The sequence below is a fragment of the Dioscorea cayenensis genome, chromosome 10 (genome assembly GCF_009730915.1).
Source record: "Dioscorea cayenensis subsp. rotundata cultivar TDr96_F1 chromosome 10, TDr96_F1_v2_PseudoChromosome.rev07_lg8_w22 25.fasta, whole genome shotgun sequence".
In the NCBI taxonomy this organism is placed as follows: Eukaryota; Viridiplantae; Streptophyta; class Magnoliopsida; order Dioscoreales; family Dioscoreaceae; genus Dioscorea; species Dioscorea cayenensis.
In genome coordinates, this window is record NC_052480.1 from 2059793 (window position 1) to 2085245 (window position 25453).

A 25453-nucleotide genomic window follows, 5' to 3' on the forward strand; every position below is an offset into this window, starting at 1 on the left:
GGTATACACAAATTTTTGGAAAACCTGACCACATACGGTCAACTAACTTGGATGGGCCATGTTAACTCTTATTGAAGCTGGACAAGTTTGTTTTATTGAACTCGGAACCCATTTAATCTTTTCGTCTATGATAAATATTTTTAGATTATTTATGAATGATGGGGCTGAAGGGTTGGTTATCGATTAAAACCAAGATTTAACTTCTCATTTTGGATTTAATCATAAATATATATATTGGATTATTTTCTCCTCTATTCATTAAACTAAAATAAAAGGTAAATAAGGGACGAAGAGCTCAATCCTATGTGTACCCAGATGGATACTAACTAAATTTTGGAATATAATTGAAACAAAAGATTAAAAATTGGTTTTTCATATGATTTTTTTTTTGGAGAAAATAAAATGGGAGAGGTTAACAAAAAGTATTTGACATTTAATTTGTTAACCTCTCACTCTCACTCTAAGTGGGACGAGGGGAGTGAAATTTTTGGTTGTTTAATATGGTGCAAAAAGAAATACGATGATTAGAAACGAGGGCCTATAAATTTCGCTGTCGGACACTTGATTGCCGATCGGAATCTCCCGAAAACCCTCGCTGAGATCCACGCGGAATTTCCATCGGTGGCCGCGTCGGCGCCGCCCGGCGTCGCTTTTCTAGATCTAGGGTTCTTCGGGCTCCCTCAGGTTCCTCCTCACTCCCCATTCCTCGCCTATTCTTTTTCAGAGAGAGAGAGTTTGTTGTTAGGGTTTGTTATCCGACAGAAGGTGAGCGGGAGCTAATCATGCATTTTTGATTTCATTTCGATTCTTTTCGCTTTGGATTTTTGGTTTGATTTTCAATTTTTGTTTTTCGTTTTAATTGTTGATCGATGTGATGTGATTTACGATTCATATTTGCAGAGGTTGTAGCTAGTGGGAAGGAATCATCAAGACGTGTGTAGAATCAAGGTAAGTGTTTCTTCTTCTACGAAATCACGGCATTTCAAAGAGTTAAATCCGCTCTTCCATCTCTTTCTCTCTGCTCTCTCCTGTGGAATTTGGCGCTAGGAGAGTGAGAGGTTAACAAAATTTGGATTCTCTTTTTGATGCGATGAGTGAAGAGTGAGTGATTTATCACGATAACAAAAAGTTTGAACGACTTCAAATTTAAGCGGTCGATGGTGTTTAAATCTTTATTGTTCTAAATTTTCCTTAGATTACAATTATATATATTTTTTCTCTATGATGAACCAATGTTTGTTAACTCTTCACACTTCTTCTAGCGATATGTGAAGTTTTTATTGTATATTTCTGTATGATTGGCCAGCGTCCACAAATATTTATCAAGGGGGAGTTTATCGGTGGATCCCGATATCGTCCCCTTAAAAATGCATCAGGTCAATCCCAATTCATTGCGAGAATCAGAGACTAAGCTCACTCAATTTTGATTTATCTTCTTGAAATTTGTGGTTTTGTTTTTTTATTGAGCGGGATGGTGAGCTCAAGCTATTGCTCTAGGACAACGTGAGACAACAAGGGAGAAGAGTGAGTGAGACACAATCCTATTAGTTACATCCGATTGACATCACTTTGTTTTATGAATATGATTTATCATAGATGTTTTTCATGAAAATAAATTACACGGGATGTTATCACTTTGTTTTTATGAGTAGTGACTATATTTTTGGTGGAATCGTTGAGAAATTGATCTCGGATTTGTTGTTTTCTTTCTTTCTTTTTAGCCTTTTTCTTGGTTGAAGACTGAGTAAGGGAATTGGGAAGAGGATCGTGTACTGACCCGTGAAGCTTATAGTGATTGGTGAGTAAAGTGTATTTATATATATATATATATATTGTCGATTGGTATTGTTGGTTTTGTTGCTTGCTAATTGGTAATCGGATTGTAATTTGTTAGCTTTATGATGATTTATTTTGGTTTGATTGTAAAACTATTTGAATCTGTACTATCTAATAGAACCAATTTTGGAGGGAAATCAAACCATCCGGGTGATTATGTTCGATTTTTGATTCCTCTTCTATTATTGACCTGTGAATAACATATTACTATTATTTTGTCCTTTTCAATTTCCATTTTCATTATATATCCATGATTTACTTATGTATTGTTGTTTTTCCACCCTTGTGAATTATTATTATTATTATTATTCACATATTGCTATCCATATCAAGACATAAATTGTGCATATTTGTGAAATGGTTCTAAATAGTTGTCTACATAGAACTCCTAGAAATGTTATAGTGATGAAGTTAAGTGCTTCTCAAGGATGCAAGATTGATTAGTTAACTTGCTGTGGGAGTTTGTGTTTTTAGTTTTTCCTTTTCAAATGTTCATTTATCAGCACATAAATTGTGCATATTTGTGAAATGGTTCTAAATAGTTGTCTACATAGAACTCCTAGAAATGTTATAGTGATGAAGTTAAGTGCTTCTCAAGGATGCAAGATTGATTAGTTAACTTCTCGTGGGAGTTTGTGTTTTTCGCTTTTTCCTTTTCAAATGTTCATTTATCAGACATAAATTGTGCATATTTGTGAAATGGTTCTAAATAGTTGTCTACATAGAACTCCTAGAAATGTTATAGTGATGAAGTTAAGTGTCTTCTCAAGGATGCAAGATTGATTAGTTAACTTGCTGGGAGTTTGTGTTTTCAGCTTTTTCCTTTTCAAATGTTCATTTAATTAAAAATTTAATATGATCTTATAGAATTGTCTGCTATTTTTCCTCGATTATTTTGAGCATGTACATATTAAGTATATAAACAAAATTAATTTATGGTGTGATGATGTTTCCATTGCGAGTCTTGTTAAGGTAACTCGAATGTGTTAATTGTGTTGCTAATCACGGATTAGTTATGTATTATATCTATTACAATATGATTTGATTAGCATTTCACTGATAATATTTATAATTGACTGAGTCTTGATGATAGTATTTTTTAATTTGGATTTGTGATTATATGGTTTGGCTCAAGTTATTATATGGTCTTTTGGATTTGGATAGCTATCATTGATTTGAATTACTCATAAATGTATGTAACAAATAATTAATTACTCTAATTTTTAATTGAAAACCATTGACATGCTAAACAACCTATAAAAAATATTTATCACCTCTGATTGTTTTGTTAGACTTCCAAGTTAAAAATCAGTTTGGGAAGTGCTCATTGTATTATCTAATAGAACCAATTTTGGAGGGAAATCAACCATCCGGGCTGATTATTTTCGATTTTTGATTCCTCTTCTATTATTGACCTGTGAATAACATATTACTATTATTTGTCCTTTTCAATTTCCATTTTCATTATATATCCGTGATTTACTTGAAGTTTGCTATGCAATTTGAGTGTATATCTTCAACAAGGTGGGTTCCCTTTGTTGTGTGATTTTTGTGTGGTATGATTTATTCCTTTTCTCGTTATGACTTACGAGATCCTATCATAGGGAATCATGGCTGAATTTTTATGTGCTTATCGAAAACATTGAAGGGATATGTTTTGGGAACCAATGCAAAGAGACATTGAGAGGTTTTGTTTGAGGGACCAAAGGGTACATCTAATCTCTCAGGATCTCTAATAGGGTGGTGATCTGCCATGGCATGTTTGCTCAGGATAGGTTGCAGGGTATTGCATTTTCCTCCAAACTTTCTGAAATAGTGAGAATAATGTGAAAGAAGACACGTAATGGAATGGTGAAAGTTTTTTCTCTTTGTCACACTTAGACAATGCACATGCGCCTGCACACACACACAAAACACTAGAGTCTAAATTAGGAAAGGGATAAATTAAATTGCTGTAAACAAGCTAAATATATGCATATTCGAAGGACTTCCTATTTTGTAACACTTTTCAGTATGTTCTAATGGAAAAATTTCCTAATCATTTGTCAGAAATTTTGGTTAGGCTGATGTTGCTAACCTAGGATAGAGCCCTTGTCAACTACATGGTTGATCTCCATGTGGCAAATAATCATTTCAACTAATGGTTTGAGAGGAATTCATTGGAATATTATAAAGGTTAGGGAAGGATGTTCAGTTGGTGGAAGTGGGACTGGTATTGGGGAGACTAGCTAGATGGGCCATTGCCATTAAAAATCAGATCAAACTTAGGGAGATGGAAAGAAGATCTGTGGGTTTGCGGTTAAGCGAGTTTGGAAGTAAAAAGATGTTCGAGTTGGTGGAGGTGGTTAGAAATAAGTGATGCCTTTGTAATTTTTCTAAATTAGTTTCTATATATATTTTTGGTAGTGTCTCTTATTTTGGAGAATGTGCATTCATTTTGATTTCAAGTTTTACTTGTTAGATGCATAGCAAGATAAACAACAACCCAAGAAGTGAACTAGGAATTTGATAATTCTAGAAACCCAAAAAGTCATAGAATTACAAAAATAGAGATTACCACATCATAAAGCAAACAAAAAGATTATGGCTACCTTTCAAACTAAACTGGGAAACACCTAGTAAGTGACAAGACAAAAATAACCATGAATAGTTAATACTATTTCCATTGTTTAACATTACTTATCTTCATCAACGTGTAAACTAAAAGAACTGGACATGACTTATTTTGAATCTCGTGGATTTATTTTTTAACCTTTTTTCTTTGTAGTCACTTAAATACCTTGCTGATCCTTTTGTGTTCAAAAGAACTAACTAAAAATTGGCCATTTTGATCTTTGTGATAATTTTTAGTTTATTGCAAAATGATTTTCGACTTCAACTAATTATTTAAATTTATTATTAAAAAAACTTCATATTTTGTCAGGGCTAATAGCCAAGAAATTTACTTTTTGAGTATCATATGTTATGTTATCATTCCCAATGTATGATCTCAAGTCACCGTCAATGCAATCCTTAAGAAGCAAGGAGATCTATTGTGTAACTTAAAGTGATTGTGGATCTCAGTTGTTAATTAACTATTCAACATTACGTTTAGTTCCTTACATATATAACCTCATGACTGATTTATGGTATAGTTCTGCAGTTATTGGGTTAGATTGTGGTGAAGCAATCACTGCATACGCTAAAGAGTTAGTTTGTCATATTGAAAGTGTGATGTGTTGTAGGATAAGATCTTTATTCTAAAAAGTATGTTAACTTTTGGATTATGTTGTATATTATTGTGTAAGAATTCTTGGTGATTTAATCTCTCCTGTATGAAGGAATAGGTATAGCAGAGATTACGAAAGTGCCATTATTAAAAAGATTCCTCCCCCAAAGGATCTCGCTAGGAATCCCTTTAAGGGCACTTATATTTGATAGGTACTTCGTTGGATATGCTTTATAATCTTCATCTTTCATTTTGCTCATCTTAGCATGCATGGTTAGTTTATATACGTTATCTATTTAATAAGGGATTATTTATTTGTGAGTATATATATATATATATATATATATGCACGAAATTAATTAATAAGGTGTAAATAAAGGTTAGATTGGGTTGAAATGAAATAAATAAACCCATGTTTTCTTTAAATATAAAAAAGTGCACATGTCTCATTGAAAATGGTGACTTCAACATCTTTATGATTGTGCTATAGATGGATGATTTTTTCGTTGTTTGGCTTCATGGTGCCACATGTTCTTACGGTTGTTTCTCTCCTTATTTTATAGTTGTTTTTAATTTTCAGTGGACGATATATGTATATAGCATTGCCTTCTCTTTATGTATTTGGTATATTTTTTAATGAAGTAGTGATTTATCTATTTTATAATAATAATCATTGTCTTGCCTCTACTTTCTTTGGTGTGGACTGCACTGACCTATGTCCCTCAATGTTATTGATTTTGGTTCAAGTCTAAGATTTAAACTCTTTGACTTTGAGAACTTGTGTGCACGCTAAGTTCCTGTATATATTATCTGCATGTATGTGTATATATTATCTTCATTTGGACTTGATTATGTTTATATATAGGGGAAATGGGACGAAAGCGTGTTTGCATCATATTTTTCATTCTAATTCTAAGCGAAATACTTCTCCGACTCCATCTTCTCGTCCATCTCTGGTAAAGTACCTTTAAATCCCCAATGAACTACGAGCTCGGGATCTCATTCTTCGACTACTCATGGGCGTCTGAGGTTCTCGAGGGCTCCTCGCAACATGTTGATACACTAGCCTATATTCCAAAATATGTCCCACCTCTGAACAATGAGGTCCCACCTACTGACGAGGACCCCGATGATGTTCGAATGAATCCTGAAGATGATTCTGACTCAGAAACAGATGCATCCCTTGAGGAGGGTACAGAGGCACATGATGGTGGCACGATGCGTAAAAACTTTCATCATCCCGTCAAGCTCTACAGTGAAGATTACTTATTTATTATTTTATTATTATATAGGCTTTATTGATATATTTTAAACCTTATAATTTTTCCTTTTTGTAGTAAGAAATACGTGCTTGATATCTTGAAAAAGAATTATAAAAGAAGTACTACACCGCACCTTGGAACACATGGAAAGAAGTGTCCAATGATGGTTACCTATGTTATTGGCAGCAGTTTCGGATATATCTTTTTTTAAGTATTTTTAATTAGTTTTTTTTAATTTATTAATTTCTTATAAGTTTAATTATCTATTGTAGTCCCATTTTACTTGGCAACCGATGATGTTGAGAAGTGGAAAAATGTTTAACAAAAAGGTCACTGAGTGGTTGCGGAGAAATCTAGGTCGTGCTAGGGAGAAGCGAAAAAGACCCGGAATGGATTAGGCACAATGTCGAGAGCGCTTGTTATTGATTTGGAATGATGCAAAATATAAAAAGCATGAGAAGAATAAAAAAAGAGCCAGTAATCGAAAGACCCGAGGGATCTACAACAATTTATCATGGTGGTTCCATCTCTATGATTGAACATAGAGATAGACTAGTAAGTTTTTATTAAAAAAATTTTGCTCAGTAAATTTTCATTTTTGCTCTCTATGATTGAACATAGAGATAGACTAGAATGATAATAATATGATATATATTTCCTCGCTATTTTGTTTCTTGAATTGATGCCTTGATGAATTAATTCTTTAGCATGTTTAATTATAAGTTTCATTGAATGCATTATGAAGTATAAACAAAGAAGTAGGTGCTCAAAAGCAGTGCATGGTTTAGCATAATTCGACAATCTATTAAGCTGTTTGATTTAATGTATGACTCTTGTCCCATAGTTGCTCACATTAAGACCGTACATAAAAACATGTTCTATCATTATTTAGCTCTCTTAAAGTCCAAACAAACAACCGTAGTTGTTGCCTAATGCTTACCATTCCTGTTTCTTTTTATTTATTTATTTTGGGATTGTTTATTATGTGAAAGATATTTTTGATTCTGAAAGACAATGTGAGCTTAAAGTTGATGCATGATGAGTGGGATATGAGTCATAAGTGTGGCCCTTTTTTGGTATTTTGTTTTCTCTTGGTAGGACCATATGAGCTCATTGCGCATCTCCTCCTAGCCTTTCTAAAGCACAAGTAAGAGCACATAAGATCAAAACTAGTGCCTGTAGGGAAGTGTCCCTAAGCTATAATTCGTATAAATGAAACTCTAAAACTAAAAATTAAAACATAGAGAGAATGGAATGAATTTTGCCACTAGACATTGAGTACTAAAAATTAAAAGATAGAGAGAATGGAATGAATTCCCGCCACTAGACATTGAGTGAGAGAGTGAGTGAGAGAGAGAAAGAGAGAGAGAGAGAGAGTTGAAATTGAGTGCATGAATGAGATTGAGAGGTTCCAAATGCTCATGTGATAGCGTATGCAAGAGATTTTTAATTATTTTATTAAAAAACTAATTTTATTATATATATATTGTTTGATAGAAAAATTGAAAGGGTGCACATGATAATGAATTTAAAAATTTTTTTCATTTAGATGGAACCACCATGGTGCCCTTTGGTTTCATAATTTTGCTTTCGAGTAAATTTTCATTTTTTTTCTTAATATATACATTTAAAATTTTTCTACTAGCTAACTTTTTACACATGTGTATATATATATATATTTTAGGAAGCCAAATTAGGCCGTAAGGTATCCATGGTGGAGGCTTTTAAAGAAGTTTATCAAAAGGATGATGGGAGTTGGAATGAGAAGGCGCCCAATTAGCACATGTATGTGTAAAAATTAAATTTTTATTCTTAATTACTTAATACTTTGTTTATCATAACATATAAATAATGACTAACTTTATATTATGTAGGAGAAATTTGTCAAAGCTAAGCCAAGGCGTATTGGCTAGAGAAGGCCGAGAGGTACAAATTGATGATGATAAACTATGGTGGGACATATTCGTGGGTTGCAAAAATCGATGTTATGGCATGGGAAACCTTGTTGAGGAGGTAGCTTCTGATTATTCTCATTCGCAATCGTAGGGGTCTACTTTGGGAACTCAACAATCTATGCCTTCTATGCCTCCAGAGGTTATGAGTAAGTTGGAATTTTTTTAGAGAAAGCATACTGAGGAGCGAGCAGGCAGAACCCGAGTACATCATTTCTCTATTAGAATCTCGAGGGTATTCGAGTAAACTTTGAGAAAACTGCCAGTACTTCTCATGCTCCCCGCCAGATCCCGAGAGTCTGCTTCCCATGCCCCTCACACTTCAAAGGATGTTGAACAGCCTCAGCCTATCGATGATATTGCAACAAAATGAATGTGTGTGTTTTGGATTATTATATTAGATACTTGGATTATTACATTTTGGACTATTACATTTTGTATTTGTTTGTTGTATTGAATGTTTGAACTATTATATTTTGTAATTCATTGTTATTCTAGATATTTACCGATCGGAATGGTTATTTTGAAAATTATTATAAAAGTTATTGTTCAGGATTGTAAATTAGGCTTTAAAACAGGTTTGTGAAATAATTAAAAAATTATTATAAATAATCATGGTTATGAATAATTAATTTTGCGATATAATTTGCTACAATACAATTGTAGTCCATAATATCTCATTGAGATGCAACACAATTTGCAACAATCGAAATGTGTCTCAAATTGCAAAATATCGCACATATTTGCTAAACTACAATTTATGACACAAAAAGTTTTGCGACAAACAAAATAAATAACAAAATTTGTTGCAAAAAGACTCAATATTTGCAACACAATTTGCGACACATAAAGTTTTTCGACAATTAAAATAAAGTCGAAAAGAATGTTGCAAAAAGTCTCAAATAATTGCAACATTTATTGCGACACAGAAATTGTGTTGCAATAAATTGTCGCATATCGTTGCAAATTGAATGGCAAATATTATTTCAGAAGATCCATGAATTGCGATGAAATTTGCAACGTTTTTATTTTGTGTCGCAGATTATGTTGCAAATTGCGATCTGCGACACATTTTTGATCTTTTGTGTCGCAAAAATGTGTCGCAAATTGCGTTTTTTGTTGTAGTGTTACCATCTGATGGCTACTGTGGACGCCTCTAGATTTGAATCTAGGGATGATTCTAGATAATGGGTCCTCAATATATATATATATATATATATATATAAAATATGTGCGTGTATGTTTTTATTCCAGATAGAAGGAGCTTGGAATGAAGGAGGGAGAGGGCCAAGCATTTGGGACACTTTCGCCCAACAACACCCTGGTATATATATTTATTTCTTGCAATGAATAATGAACACCTCTTCTTCCTAATGCAGTAGTTAATATAAGAATAAATAAGATTGAACTTATTAATCAACAAGAAAATATTTGCATAATAATCACTGGGTTTGATTTTCTATTTTATTATAACCCCCAACAAAAGAAAGGTAATCTAATCAATATACTGGTCTAAAAACTATATTTATATATGCAGTATGTATATATATATATTAAATAGAAACCCACTAAAAAATATTAAAAGATCAAGCTATCTTTTACAATTTCTTTTTTTCCCTTAAAAATTTTAAGTTGATTTGTAATCAAAGAAATATAAATAAATCTATAAGTAAATGAATTAAAGAGAATGAATAAATAAAAGTGTTTTACTAGGTTAATCCAATTTTTTAAACTAGTTCTTAAACTAGGTTCAGTGGCAATGTGTGTGTATATATATATATATATATAAAATATTAATATAATTCAATACAATATAAAATACCAAAACGAAAACTCCTTTGAATTTATAACAACATCTATTAAATTTATTATGAGCATGTTTAATTTTTTTTAAAATATTTTGCAGAAAAAATTGAAGACGGGAGCAATGGAAATATTGCCGTGGATTCATATCATTGATACAAAGTATTTCCTACTTACAATATATATATATATATATATATTGGGTTTTACAAAATATAATCTTCAAAATTATATTTTTGCCAATTTTTTATTTAATTTTTAACTTCTAACTATTTACAGGAAGACGTGAAGCTGTTGAAGGACATGAACGTAGATTCCTAGATTCTCCATTTCATGGTCAAGGATTCTACCAAGTATGTTTTTATTTCTTAATCTCGTTATAATCTCTAAAATCCTATTTCCTTAATTTAATTAAAATTTTAAATTTTATTTCTGCTAATTTTTATCAGAGGTATCACTGAAAGGTGGCATTAATCAAGAAGGAATCAACTACTACAACAATCTCATCAATGAATTAATCAAAAATGGTTTGCAGCTTCACATTTTTGTTTTTTTTTTGTTTTCTAAAAGCCTTAATTCCTTAACTAATTACATATTTAATCCATTTAATTTATGACTAAACAGCCATCGCACCTTATGTCACACTGTTCCATTGGGATGTACCTCAAGCTCTTGAGGATGAATATGGAGGCTTTCTCAATAAAAAGATAATGTAGATCATATTATAAAATTCATAATTGATTGACAAAAAAGAGTGGTTAACGTCACTAATCAAAGTCTTTAATCAGGTTTGATTTTAAAGACTATTGTGAAATTTGTTTCAAAGAGTTCGGAGATAGAGTTAAGCATTGGATAACATTGAATGAGCCGTGGAGCTTTAGTAGCATGGGATACGGTCTTGGACGGCACGCTCCCGGACGGTGCTCGCAGATCCTTGGTTGCTCAGTCGGTAACTCAATCATCGAGCCTTAAATTGTGACACATAATTTACTGCTTGCTCATGGAGCTGCTGCTCGACTCTATAAAGAGAAGTATCAGATAACATAACAGTATAAATAGTCTCACAATCAGTTAATTTGGTAAATATGAATATGAATTTCTTGTTCGAGGGAACGCAAGGAGGACAAGTCGGGATCACTTTGGTTTGTATGTGGTATCATCCTTACGACCAGTCACACAAACATGTCGAGTCGGCAACCCGAGCTTTGGATTTCATGCTTGCATGGTTAGTTCTACATATATGTATGTATATATAATAAGTAAAAACTTAGAACTTTATGTTTGATGATTATTGCTCATATTTTGGTAAGGTACTTGGATCCATTGTTGCATGGAGATTATCCATTTAACATGAAAGCTATAGTGAGGAATAGACTGCCTACATTCAGTGAAGAAGAAGCAGATATGATAAAAGGATCATATGATTTCATTGGTATCAATTACTATACGGCGAAATATGCCCGTGAAATTCCGTTTTCTCATGATCAACCTCCTTTCCTCCACATCAATGAATCATATGCCGAACAATCAGGCAAGTTCTACTTTCAAAAATTGAAAGAGTTTTATTGGGATAATTTTTTCTAACTAGTACATTTTAACTTTTACTGCAGAGGAGAAGAATGGGGTTCTTATTGGTGAATCGCTGAGTAATGTTTATCATTAAAAGTAGAGAATGTATATACATATTCATTTATGTTATAAATTTTCAATAAGCAGAATGGAAGCTGGATTTATGTGTATCCGAGAGGACTCAGGGACCTACTGTTATATATAAAGAGGCGATATGAAAACCCGGAAATCTACATTACTGAGAATGGTAGAGCATTAACCAAATATAATAGAAAAAATATAAGAATTAGTATTCTAGTATGTCTAGCATTAAAATCTTGTATGGTAACAGGAATTAGCAATGTTAACAAGTCTGACATTCCTAAGGAGGAAGCTCTGGCTGATGAAATGAGAAAGAACTACCTTGCAGTTCATCTAGCTGAAATTTGTGATGCCATAAGGTAATTGCCAATGTTTTTTCAGCTAAATTTATCTTTGTTTCCTTATTCTGTTTTAGTAAATATAAGAAAACAATACTAAAGAATCATCTTCGAAATGATGTTTATCTGTTTCTGTATATAATATGTCTTATATATTCTTCATTCAAGCAAAAAGTAGAAACTTTAAAACATAAATAAGAAGTTCTACTGAAACAATGTTCATCTGCAGATCTATCTCTGTTTTCTTCTGTTTTTAAGGAAATACAAGAAATTAAACATCAATAGATTCAGGAACCACACTAAACCAAGTATTCAAAGAAGCTATATTTGTCTGCTGACTTGTCTTGTTAATTATCTGCATTTGATGAAATACAAGAAATTAATCAATACAAACATATTCAAGAACAACACTAAACAAGTACTGCAGAAACATCATTCAATATAAAACACAAGAAATTAAAACAGGCAGAGCTAAGAACAGTAGTAATCAACCAAGTATTCACATATCTTCTTATTTTTTTCATTGAAAACAAAGACAAATAATTTAATTAAACTACTATTCATTGTTCATGTTAATATAAACACTTGTTAATTAATGATTTCAGGGAGGGAACAAATGTGAAGGGATACTTTGCATGGTCTCTGATGGACAACTATGAATGGGAGAAAGGTTACACGGAGAGGTTTGGGCTTAATTATGTGGACTACAACACCTTGGAACGCACACCAAAAGACTCTGCAAAATGGTTCTCTAAATTCTTGCAGCCAAAGCCTCAAATCTAGCCTCCATTAGTTACTACTAAGGGCATCTCCAACGCACCATTTAATTTGGCGCAAATCTTTTGATTTGGCGCAGAGATGCTCCAACCGGACGCAATTCTCTGCGCCAAATCAAATTTCTGCTACAGTGGCGCGCTGGATATTGTGCGCCACTGTAGCAGCGTTAGTTTTGATTTTCTGTTTTTTAATTTTTTATTAATTCTTTTTTTTCATTTTATGTTTTTTTTTTTAATTTTTAATTTTATTTTTTATTTTTGTTTTGATCAGTTTTGATTTTCTGTTTTTAATTTTTTTAAATTATTTTTAATATTTTTAAAATTTATATTTATAACTTGATATTTTAATTAAATTAATAACTTATAATTTAAGTTTATATTTTTAATTAATAAGAAATATTATATTAAAGAAAATGCATTGATTGAATATTTATGGTTGCGCTATGCAAATAACGAAGATAATTAAAAACTTATGTGTTACTCTTGTTCGTATGTTATATTTTTATTAAGTAATTAATGTAATATTTTTTTTTATATTTGCATTTTTTAACCAATTGAATTTTATTTTATATTTAATAAATATTTATAATAATTATAAAAATTAAAATCATATTTTAAATAATTCATTGGTTAAAAGTGGAAAAGATTTAAAGATGATTAAATTTGTGGATAGTATGAATATATAAATTGTGAAATAAAAAAGAATATTCATAGAAATTCTATTTTAGAGTTAAAAATAGAGATGATGGTTGGAGAAACTTTCACTGTAGAAGCTGTATTTTTTAGTACTGAAGCGCTAAATATAGAGTTTTGGGTTGGAGATGGCGTAATGTAATAATGGATGGATGTTGCACTATCTTTGTCTCTCATCTTAATGCACTGGTTATGCTGTTTGTTTCTTCAAAATGAGTGGACCATCCTTGTATCAGCCACAGTCACGGATGGTCGCTTGCCTGTGGGTTCCACTCCGATTAAAATAATATATAAGTATGAGAAAATCTATTAAATAGGGAGCAAGGTTCAGCGTATTCTTGAAAGTGGGATCTATGTGTTATTAAATATAGAAGAGATGACAGGTTGCCCGCTGTTGACATTTTGACTATGGGAATGTGTAGAGCAGAAGAATATTAAGTGTAGACAGGAAGAATATTAGGTATTTATACCCCCGATGAGAAAGAAATGAGTAAAGAAGATAAAGAAGGAAGAGATAATGGCAGTGTATTTATTATTCCTCAGATAAGGCCCAACCGCTCTCATTAAATGTATTCACGATATATGTATTGCAAAAGCCATAGAAGAGAACCCTCAGCCATTGTTGGAGTACGTTAACGCACTACAGAAACATGAAGAAGCTGTCTACCGTATGTTACCATTAGCCGCAACGACAAATAAAGAAAAGGAAGATGTCATCGAAGCATATACAGCCATTGAAAGAGGTGGCATAAAAAAAAATGAAAGTTGAGGACCTGGGTAATATAGGTACCTCAAAAGGAGACGTTTGGTGATGTGTAGACCGGGTGTATTATATGTATCCAATATAAAATATGTATCCGAGTGTTGTACTCCAAATAATATAAGGCTATCCTATTATGTATTAAGTATATTTATCAGTATTAAAATACGTATGTTTTATCGGATGATATTGTTCTGGACCAATATACACATAAAAGAAATGTACAAACAGTAAAGGACAACCCTTCAAAAAAAATTAATACAAGTCAAACTGAACATGGCCCTAATTCTCTACATTAAGGATATAACGATCAAACCGGCCCACGAAATGTTGAACAGCTCTAATTACAAAATTAATAGAGATTATACTGAAATTACGTAGAAAGTTCATAACATTACATTTGAATATATGGAGAAAACTCTCACTCCGAGGGCGGAAGGTTGTCCATATGGTGAAGAACAACCAGTATTTGTGAACCCTTAAAGCTTTACTCAGATTATAATTGAACCGTATCTCCATGGTTATGCGGTCTCAGTTATTGAAGAAGGGTCTATCTATGTGTTCTTTAACATGGAAATACAGGGGATTATTCACTGTATTAGCCTGAGTCTCTGTGATGATTTCACCTGTCCTGTTTATCCATGATGAATGACGGAAACTAATCAAGATGAAGCATCAAGTAAAATTAGGTTACAAAAAGAAGGACATCACGGTCACAGTTATTATCCGTGGTGTAGAGTGGATTATCTAGGAATTCAAACTCAACATTCTTCAATATCCAGTCACGTAGAGCTATATTCTCGGACTTATCCATATAATCTCTATAGCTCGAATCATGACCTGGGTTATAAAGAATGATAGATGGGATTCCACCTTTAATTCGAATGGGTTTGTCATACTTATAATTGGTCTTCCAATCTCGCTGAACACCAATCAACTCCCGCCAATGTTTCATTCGTAGATAGCTTGGCGCCACATCATCAATGACATTGTACAATACATCCTGGTGAAATGTGTCATGATTGAAGTCCAAATGTCCACAAATGTAGTTATGCTTACCTAAAGAACGGGCCCAAGAAGTCTTCTCTATGCGACTTGGTCCTTCAATGATGAGACTTGTCGGCCGCAAAAAACCTTCCTTATGTATTATTATATCTTCCTCTAGCTGCGCAGCACCATTAATCTGAAAATTATGCATAAGACATTCCTGCATACATGGTGTAATCCTGAACGTTGAATAATCCAAATACGAGATGTAAGGATCCAGCGGTTTGGCAAATATACATTCATAATTAGACTAAAGATTATGATACTGTAAAGTAAATGCTTTGGGAACCTTTTCTCTAATAATTTGTAAAACAGTATCTGTTGATCCGGAGTTCAGTGCATCGGTATAAACAGATGACAAGTCATGTCTTACATCCCGAGAGGACCTCTCGCGCTTCAACCTAGAACTGACCCAAGTCGATGTAGTCACCCCCTTTTCTCGATATATGACTTTACATCCGAGCTGGACTTTGCACATTGTATATTAGGATGGAATACGATAGATGAACTACCGGAACGAAGATCAAACAATCTAGGATTAGTTACATGTGCCCGGCCTTCGAGTTGTATTAAAATATTTAAGTGTGGACTGGCATCTTCATGTAGTTCCCTGGGAACTTGAACAAATTTTCTGTTGCTCAGAAGGGATATAGCCAACAGTTGTTCCATTGTTGTTTCCTTCGCCAGATGGCAACGAGGATATGTAAGAAATAAATTCTTGGTATTAAAATGAAATCTCTTTGGCTGGAGTGGCATATCTATAATTAATAGGTTTACACTCTTGTGAATAGTCAGAGCTCTAGAAGTAGTTTCAATGGGTATAAAGGTGTACAATATATAGAAGGCTCACTTCCTTAGCAATCAGCTTAATATTACACGGATAGCCGTCCTGTCTATACTGGCACGTGGCGAATTATGATAGGTGCATTCAAATTAAAGGTCCCGTCTCTCTTTTTTTCTGAGAATTTGAATGCTTGTGGGTCCCACTCCTAATAAAATAATATATAAGTATGAGAGAATCAATTAAGTGGAGAGCAAGGTTCAACATATTCTAGAAAGTGGGACCCATGTATTATACCTCAGGGTATGAGATGTTTTCCTTTATGGATGGATACTCAGGATATAATCAAATCAAGATGCACCCAGATGATGAAAAACATACTACCTTCCGAACACCTATGGGCATATATTATTACAAGGTAATGTCATTTGGCTTGAAAAATGCGGGGGCAGCATATCAAAGAGCTATGACCAGAATATTCGAAGATTTGATTCATAGGGTCGTTGAATGCTATGTAGATGATCTGGTTGTGAAAACAAATTCAAAAGACAAACATCTTGAAGATCTGAGGACTGTTTTCATACTCCTCAGAGAATATAAATTGAAAATGAACCCAATGAAATGTGCCTTTGGAATCCTATCAGGAAAGTTTCTGGGTTTCATTGTGAGACATCGAGGGATAGAAGTAGATCCTTCTAAGATCAAGGCAATTTTGGAAATGCCGCCTCGAACAACATTGAAGCAGTTGCGTTCTTTTCAAGGGCGTTTGGCATATATCAGAAGATTCATTTCCAACTTACCAGGAAGATGCAAGCCTTTTTCTAAGTTGGTCAAGAAAAAAACACCTTTTAAGTGGGATGCTGAATGTCAGAAAGCTTTTGAAGATATTAAGCAGCATTTGTTGAATCCACCAGTATTAGCGGCCCCAATTTCGGGAAAACCACTAATCCTATATATTGCTGCCTTAGAAGGATCATTAGGAGCTATTCTAGCTCAAAATAATGAAGACGACAAAGAAAATGCATTATATTATCTCAGCAGAATGTTGATAGGAGTTGAGAGTAAATATACACCCATTGAAAAGCATTACTTACCCTTGGTGTTTGCAGTGAAGAAAATGAGACACTACTTGCTGGCGCACAAAATCATCCTTATATCCAAGATTGACCCGCTCAAATATCTTATGACAAGGCTATTACTCACAGGAAGATTTGCAAAATGGGCATTGATCTTCATGGAGTTTGATATAACATACACTTTGCAGAAAGCTATCAAGAGGCAAGTATTAGCAAATTTTTTGGCGACACATCCTTTCCCTGATGATTCACCCTTTAATTATGATGTCCTTGATGAAGAGACGCTTAAAGTAAAAGAAGCAGAATGGTGACTGTACTTTGATGGGGCATCATCCATAAAGCCGGCACTGAGGTATGAGCTTCTACAAATCAAAGCCGGGATAGGACTTGTGTTTGTCACACCAGAAGGAGGAATCCTCAGATATGCACTTTCCCTTACAGAGTCATGCACAAACAATGAAGCGAAATATGAAGCTCTCATAGCTCGTTTAGAATTGGCAATCAAAATGGAAATTCAACATATCCATATATTTGGAGACTGACAACTCATCATCAAAAAAGTATAAGGAGAATACAAAGTATACAAAGCTAAACTTCTTAATTACTATAGGTAGGTTAAAATGTTAATGAAGAAAATTCCCCAAGTGCAGTTGAGCAGGGTTTCAAGATCAGAAAATGGAGAAGCTGATTCTTTGGCAAGAATAGCGAAAGAGCTGGCAAATCCAGATCATGATGAAGTTCAAATCACTATAAGAAATAGAAGACCCATAAGTACAATTCTCAGCGGTGAAGAAGAAAATATTGAAGAAAATATGGAAGTCTTCACCCTCGAGATGCCAGAGGAAGATTGGAGGCAACCATTTATGGAATATTTGAAATATGATAAATTGACAGGGGACAAATCAGAAAGCCTTCAAATAAAGTGAAGAGCTCTAAGATTCATCCTCATTAATGACACATTGTACCGCAGATCATATGATCAGCTACTCCTGTGATGTCTTTCATATGAAGAAGCAAAAGAAGTCATGCATGATGTACATTCCAGGATATGTGGTCACTACAACAAATTGTATTTTTAGTGACAACCAAAAGTTATCACTAAAAGCAATAATTTTAATCACAATTAGTAATACTAGCAAATTTTAGAAGTCGTCACCTCTCGTCACAAAAACCTCTGATGCTAATACATAAATGGTCACTATTACTCCATAATTTTGTGACCAATTTCACGACACTAAAAAATCTAGTATTTGTGACAAAAACGATATGGCTACAATAAATTATATTTTTATTGATAACAAAATTTATCACTAAAAACAATAATTTTAGTCACAATTAGTAATACTAGCAAATTTTAGAATTCGTCACCTCCCGTCACAAATACCTCCAATGCTAATATAAGAGTGACCATTTTAGTCAAATGGTCACAATTACAACATATTTTTGTGACCAATTTCATAACACTAAAAATTTAAGTATTTGTGACAAGGAGATGTGGCTACAATAACCTTATTTATCTATGTCAATTTTTTTTACAAAAAAAAAATCTTAAGAGTGACAAACAAAGTGGTCATAATAGTTCAGTCAATTGTGACAATTTTGTTGCCATAAAATATAATGCAATAGTGATGAATACGGGGTAACAATTCCCCACTTTAATGTAATGATTAGATATTGATAATAATAATAATAAATATATATAATGAAATAATAAATAAATAAATAATGATAATATTATTAAAAAAAATAAATAATCAAATAATTAAATAAGATAAAGATAATATAAAAAAAGTTAAATTAATTATTATAATAAAATTATAGGATAAAAAATATTATTAATATGAATAGATATCAGATAAATAATTAAAAAAATCAAATCAAAATCAGATAAACATAATAATAAAATAATATTAATAATAATAATAATTATTATTATTATTAAAAAAAATTTACATATATATAATAATAGTATAAGAATAAAAAATTAATAAAATAAAATAATAATAATAATAATAATAATAATTAATAATATATATATAATATAAAAATAAAATTAAAAAAAAAAGAGAGAGTGGACGTGTGGATGCTTCTCGTGGGACGCCACGATCAATGGAAACAACCCACGAATGATGTAACTATCTCCACGATCAACACAACCGTGGAGACGTTGAAAGGCTTTAAAAACGGGAGAGGACAGAGGACGAACGAAGAAAGAGAACGAAGAGAAGAAAAGAAGACAAAGAAGGAGAACAAGGCGAAAGAAGAACAGAGGAAGCAACAAGCTAAGAAGAAGAAGCTGCTCACATTTTCTCTTCCCCATACCTATATATATATAAAGAGTGGAAAGAATCATTATTGCTTGTACTATTGCTGTCTGCCGACGTTGCTTGTAGATGCTGCTTGCCGACGTTGGCTGTTAATGTTAACGCCGTTGCTTGCCGCTGTTGCTTGAAGTTGCTGCCGCCACTACTACCGTTGCCGAAAAGAGAGAAGGGTTGGCGAAGAAGGGGATACTAGTTCCCCAAGACACCTAAAGGAATGAGACAACAGTAGTTGCCACATAGCGAGAACGGAAATGGTGATGTCTGTGACTCCTGGAACTATCTCGACGCTATCTCGTTGCTGCTTGCCACGCCTGTTGTCATTGTCGTAGTTCATCGACATCATCACCGAATAAGTATATATATGTATATTGAAGCCGCTGCCGCCATCACCGACTTGGTCGATGCTAATATCGTTGCCCGTTGCTTGCTGCTGTGCCCCTAACGAGGAGCCCATGAAGAAGAAGGAGCTTGAAAACTGGAAGAAGTTGTGAAGATGGAGGAGTCGAAGCATGAAGAGATAATGAAGATGGAAGAGCCTGAGAAGCCACTGCCCACGCAGCAACAGAGGATACCCCAACACCGTCACCTGAAGCCGTACTCATCTGAAATGTTTCTCTGCTCGGCATCGATGAGAAGAGTGATACCATCCTCTGAATTTTCTCTGCGCTTGTGATTTCAAGATGAAGGACTCCCTCACTATGATCAAGAACATTGTGACCTATACAAAGCACAGCAAGTACACGGTCCAATCAAAGACAACCTCACCATCTCCAAGAGCATCATCAAATCAAAAGCCTTTCTTTGCTTCGCCATCCTGCTAAAAAATAGACAGAAGAGGTGCGTTGCTGTGGCGCTGAAGGAAATTACCAAGGTCGTGAAGCAGGACCTCAACCTCCGCCGATCCGCACTCAAGCTCACAATCCCGACAGTAAGGCACTCGGATGGCTATCAAGAATATTCAAGGATCATCAAACCCTTGGTGGATTTCCTGGACGACAGAGAAGATGTGATGATCAAAGAGACAACGGTGATGCTGACTAAGTTCTTGTGTACTAAGAACTATCCTCACTATGATCATTCCAAGGCTATACTCAAGACTGGAGAAATGAAGCACCTTGTCCACCATGAGTAATTCGGAGGACAAAGTGTTTAAATGATGGCACTCATTTTGTTCTACCACATTGTATGCACTCCATGTGCCGGACAATAAGGAGCTCATTCAGGCAGAGGTGCTCACTGTGCTAGAATGAGCTTTCAAATAGGCATTAATAGTGAAAACCTAAAGGTGGAGGAGCTCCTGCATAAATCCAAGGAACAAGTTTGAAAGACCAAGATGTTATGAAGGATGAAAATATGGGCAATGGGCTTCATCATCTTCAGGTAAACATTGCTGTACGTGGACTAATTTTCCTTAAAGTTGGCGAAAGGAATGATCTAGTGCTGCTGCAGGAGATTACGAGCTACTTGCTTATGGCTTGTGGTTTGACCTATGTGATATCAAGCATATTATGCATTGGTTTCCTGAAGCATGCACGTTAACATAAGGCGATTTCAAGAGAGAGCAAGCAGCTAAAGAGTTGGAGGAGTTGGAGTGACATAGGGAAGAGCTTGAAGTGTTGTTGTTGAATGAAAGGCCTTACCAATAGCACATTGCTCTCAGCCGAACACAATCAAATACGAAATGGCTTTTGAATGGATATTGACATAGCTAAGCCCACAACCACCAAGTAGCAAGGTCATCTTCAGCAGGTGCTTACTGTTTGCATATATAGAAATGATGATTATAGTAATAGCCTATGATGTGATCCCACCAAAGCAAAAGAGAATAGATATATATATTCAATTCAAAGTTTGATGAGCTGTCATAGATTAAAAGCCTTTTTTTTCAAGGAACGTGCATGGCATATGGAGGGATCCGCCATTGCCTATGCATGCATGGTTTTGGAATCAACTTTCATGCAAAAATAAAAATAGTTAAAAAAAAAAACTAAAGGACATGGAGAGAAGTATTGTTTTAATGGAAATGAATAGAGGGTGGAGAATTGAGAAAGTGACGGCTATGCTATAAAGAAAAAGTGGTGGTGGCTGGAAGCATGTGGCTGTGCGTGTGCTGTTTTACGTTTAAACATGGCGAGCAATGAAAAAACACCAAGTGATAATTTAACTTGTTGATCTAGTATCTTGAATTTGTAGGGCAGATGTAACTTGACTCTGGGTCTTCAAGTTCTCATGGATTATTTTATGATTGTCAATGATTCTTAATTATCAGTGTAGATCAAGTATATTTGGTTCTTAATGTCATCATGGTCAGGGGTTAAGCCCAGTTTATTTGTGTGACCAAAAAAAAATGATCCAACATTACATATAATCATGCCAACACTAGCCATGCATGGCATGCAATGTTTTAGAATTGTTTTGTATTTCCTTTCAAAAGCAATGCATGGTTTAGCTTTGTCATGACATCTCATAAGTTTAAGCAAGATGCTTGATTGATTGTAAAAGGGATAACAACGGTGTCTGAAATGGTTGATGAAGAAAATACCGGTGATGCTGATTAAATAAGGACAAGATGGTGACTACAATGATACGAACCATGAAGAGGACTATGGGATGTGCAGCAATGAAGAAAAAGGCTCAGACAAATATATCAAATATTGTTGTTGCTAGTAACTTTGAGAGCAAATGACATGTTGTTATCCTCTTTGGTATTATTAAGGTGCAGCCTTATGCCAACATCTGACACTCATTCCAAAGCAACGACAAAATTACTCGGTACGAAGCAATAACTAGAATGTTTAACTCAAGGAAACGGCAAATTTTAGAAAATATATAAAAGATGGAAATGATATATATATATATATATATATATATCACTGCCACTGCCTGTGCCTTGTCACCATGTTGCATGCCTCGCTGCCACTACCTGCGCATATATATATATATATATCACTAGCGCTGCATGTGCCTTGTCACCATGTTGCATGCCTGTGCATATATATATATATATATATATATATATATATATATATATATACTAAATAATAAGATTTATAATTTGCAAATTTTCTTGCCTTTACTTGTACTTAAGCTCTTAATCGGAGGTTCCCAAGATTTCAACCTGGGTAATTAATAATTGAGTCTTGCCTCTATTATGAATGGAAAAGACCAAAAAGTTAAAAATAAAATAACATAAATAACATTTGTGATTCGATATATCACCTGGTGTCTCTTAACGGACACGACGCCAAGGCGGGTATTTTCGATCCCACAAATGTTATTAGGAATTTTAATGTGGAAATGTTTATTTTAATTAGAATTAATTAAATTAAAAAACTTTTATGTAGAGCTCTAATAATTGGAATTTTTTTCTCATTAACATATTCAATAAAATAACATTGTTTCTAATAAATATTTAAAACATATTTTTATTTTGTTTTAAATTATTTAAGATTTTTTTGTCTCCTTATATTATTTTATTTATGCTCTATAAGAAATTATGAAAAACAAACCGTATAAAAATGTTTTTAGATATTATATAGAACTTTTGAAATTTAAGAATATGTGTAAAACTCTAACCAATGATCATCAAAAGCTTAGGTTTTTTTTTAAGAAATGTTTTGTTTAGGGCTTAGGATATGAAAGAACAAAATAGATTTTAAAATAAAAATAAAATCATAATTCTACAATAAATAATTATTAAAAAAAAAGACATTATAAGGGGTCATGAGTTGGTTGAAAAGGTCAAAGTGGTCATTTGCAACTTGAGTGTTTTTATTATTTTTTGTTTGGGACATACTGTATAAAAACTTAAAAAAATTATTTTAAAAAATAAATACAATTTTAATAACAGTACAGATTAGTATAAAATATGGATGTCAACTTCCAGAGATTCTTATACATTTTTATTTTACTACTTGTAAATAATATTTGATATTTTATTTAATTTTAATTATTTATACATGTTAAGCTATAAAATAATACAAACCATTTCTTTCTGTCTCTCGATAACCTAAATTTTCAAATGTTTGAAAAATACAAACTCAATTTCTCTTTATTTCATATGGTTTATAGATTATTTAATTATACTTTATGATTTTTTTTTAAAAAAATACATATAAAGATTTGAGATCATTGATTGGTGTCACATCCAATTATAAATATAAATATCATATGCACAATGATTGATTGAGGGGTAAAGTTGTGAAATAGGATGGAATTTGCAAAGATAATATATATTTTAAAAAATTAATATAATTTGTCACGTGGGCAAATTAATATAATGTCTTTTTTTTATATTAGAAAGACAGAGTGGGGATCTCTGCATGAGTGAGAATAAGGTTTCCCTCTCCCATTTTCCCAATCAAAATAAGGATGGGATGGGGAATCCCATTCCGGAACAAAGGAATAAATGAGAAGTGACTCCCCATTCTCGTCTCATCTAGGGACTCGCCATTAAGTCACTTAATCTACCAACAACGGAGAAAGGTTAACATGAAAAATATCACTTATCTCAACTAATACCGTGAGCGGGGTGTTGATCTATTGTAGGGGTGTAATTGATTGAGCTTGAGCCGAGTAGTTGGGAGCTCAAGCTCGACTAAAAATCCGGTGCTTGATACTCGGCTCAAATTCGATTGTGTATTTATTTTATAGCTCAAGCTCGATTCGATACATTAATCGAGCTTGCTCGAGTAAGCTCGAAAAGACTGAAAATCATTATAGCCATTCTTATACTCGAGTTGAGGTCAAAAGGATAAAATAGTAATTTTATAATAAATCTAATATATATATATATATATATATATACATACTAGATTAGGCTCACAAGCACTTGAGTCAAGTAGTAAAATAATCAAACTCAGATCGCTAGACTACTCGAGGTCCAGCTTGACTAGACCATGACTGAGCCAAGTTTGAGTTTTTCATGAATTGAGCCCGAATATCTTACAAATAGAGGTGTATATCATTTACCCCCTAAGCCATGGGATACTCACATTTTATTGGGGTTAAAATTAAAAAAATAAGTTTTAAAAATTCCAATAATTAATGGCCACAAGCTCCCTCACACATGTTGCGACGTCATATTTCTTTTTTCTTTTTTTTATATTAGAAAGACAGAGTGGGGATCTCTGCATGAGTGAGAATAAGGTTTCCCTCTCCCATTTTCCCAATCAAAATAAGGATGGGATGGGGAATCCCATTCCGGAACAAAGGAATAAATGAGAAGTGACTCCCCATTCTCGTCTCATCTAGGGACTCGCCATTAAGTCACTTAATCTACCAACAACGGAGAAAGGTTAACATGAAAAATATCACTTATCTCAACTAATACCGTGAGCGGGGGTGTTGATCTATTGTAGGGGTGTAATCGATTGAGCTTGAGCCGAGTAGTTGGGGAGCTCAAGCTCGACTAAAAAATCCGGTTGCTTGATACTCGGCTCAAATTCGATTGTGTATTTATTTTATAGCTCAAACTCGATTCGATACATTAATCGAGAGCTTGCTCGAGATAAGCTCGAAAAAGGCTGAAAAATCATTATAGCCATTCTTATACTCGAGTTGAGGTCAAAAGGATAAAATAGTAATTTTATAATAAATCTAATATATATATATATATATATATATATATATATATATATACATCTTAGATTAGGCTACATGACAGCTTGAGTCAAGTAGTAAAAATAATCAAACTCGGATCGCTAGACTACTCGAGGGTCCGACTTGACTAGACCATGAGTGAGCCAAGTTTGAGTTTTTCAGTGAATTGAGCCGAATATCTTACAAATAGAGGTGTATATCATCTACCCCCTAAGCCATGGGCTACTCATGTTTCATTGGGGTTAAAATTAAAAAAATAAGTTTTAAAAATTCCAATAATTAATGGCCACAAGCTCCCTCACACATGTTGCGCCTATAAATGACCACCCACAGACCCTGCTTTAAG

The 25453-nt window shown here is 33.5% G+C and overlaps 1 long non-coding RNA gene and 1 pseudogene across 1 annotated transcript; both read left to right on the forward strand.

Moving 5' to 3' along the window:
- The first annotated feature begins 9499 nt into the window (after positions 1–9499).
- On the forward strand, positions 9500–10414 carry LOC120270527. Its single transcript, XR_005539612.1, has 3 exons — positions 9500–9582; positions 10165–10223; positions 10341–10414. It is a non-coding gene; the product is annotated as an uncharacterized LOC120270527 (long non-coding RNA).
- A 171-nt stretch (positions 10415–10585) lies between these two features.
- Positions 10586–12832, forward strand: LOC120270773 (annotated as a pseudogene).
- The last annotated feature ends 12621 nt before the right edge of the window (positions 12833–25453 follow it).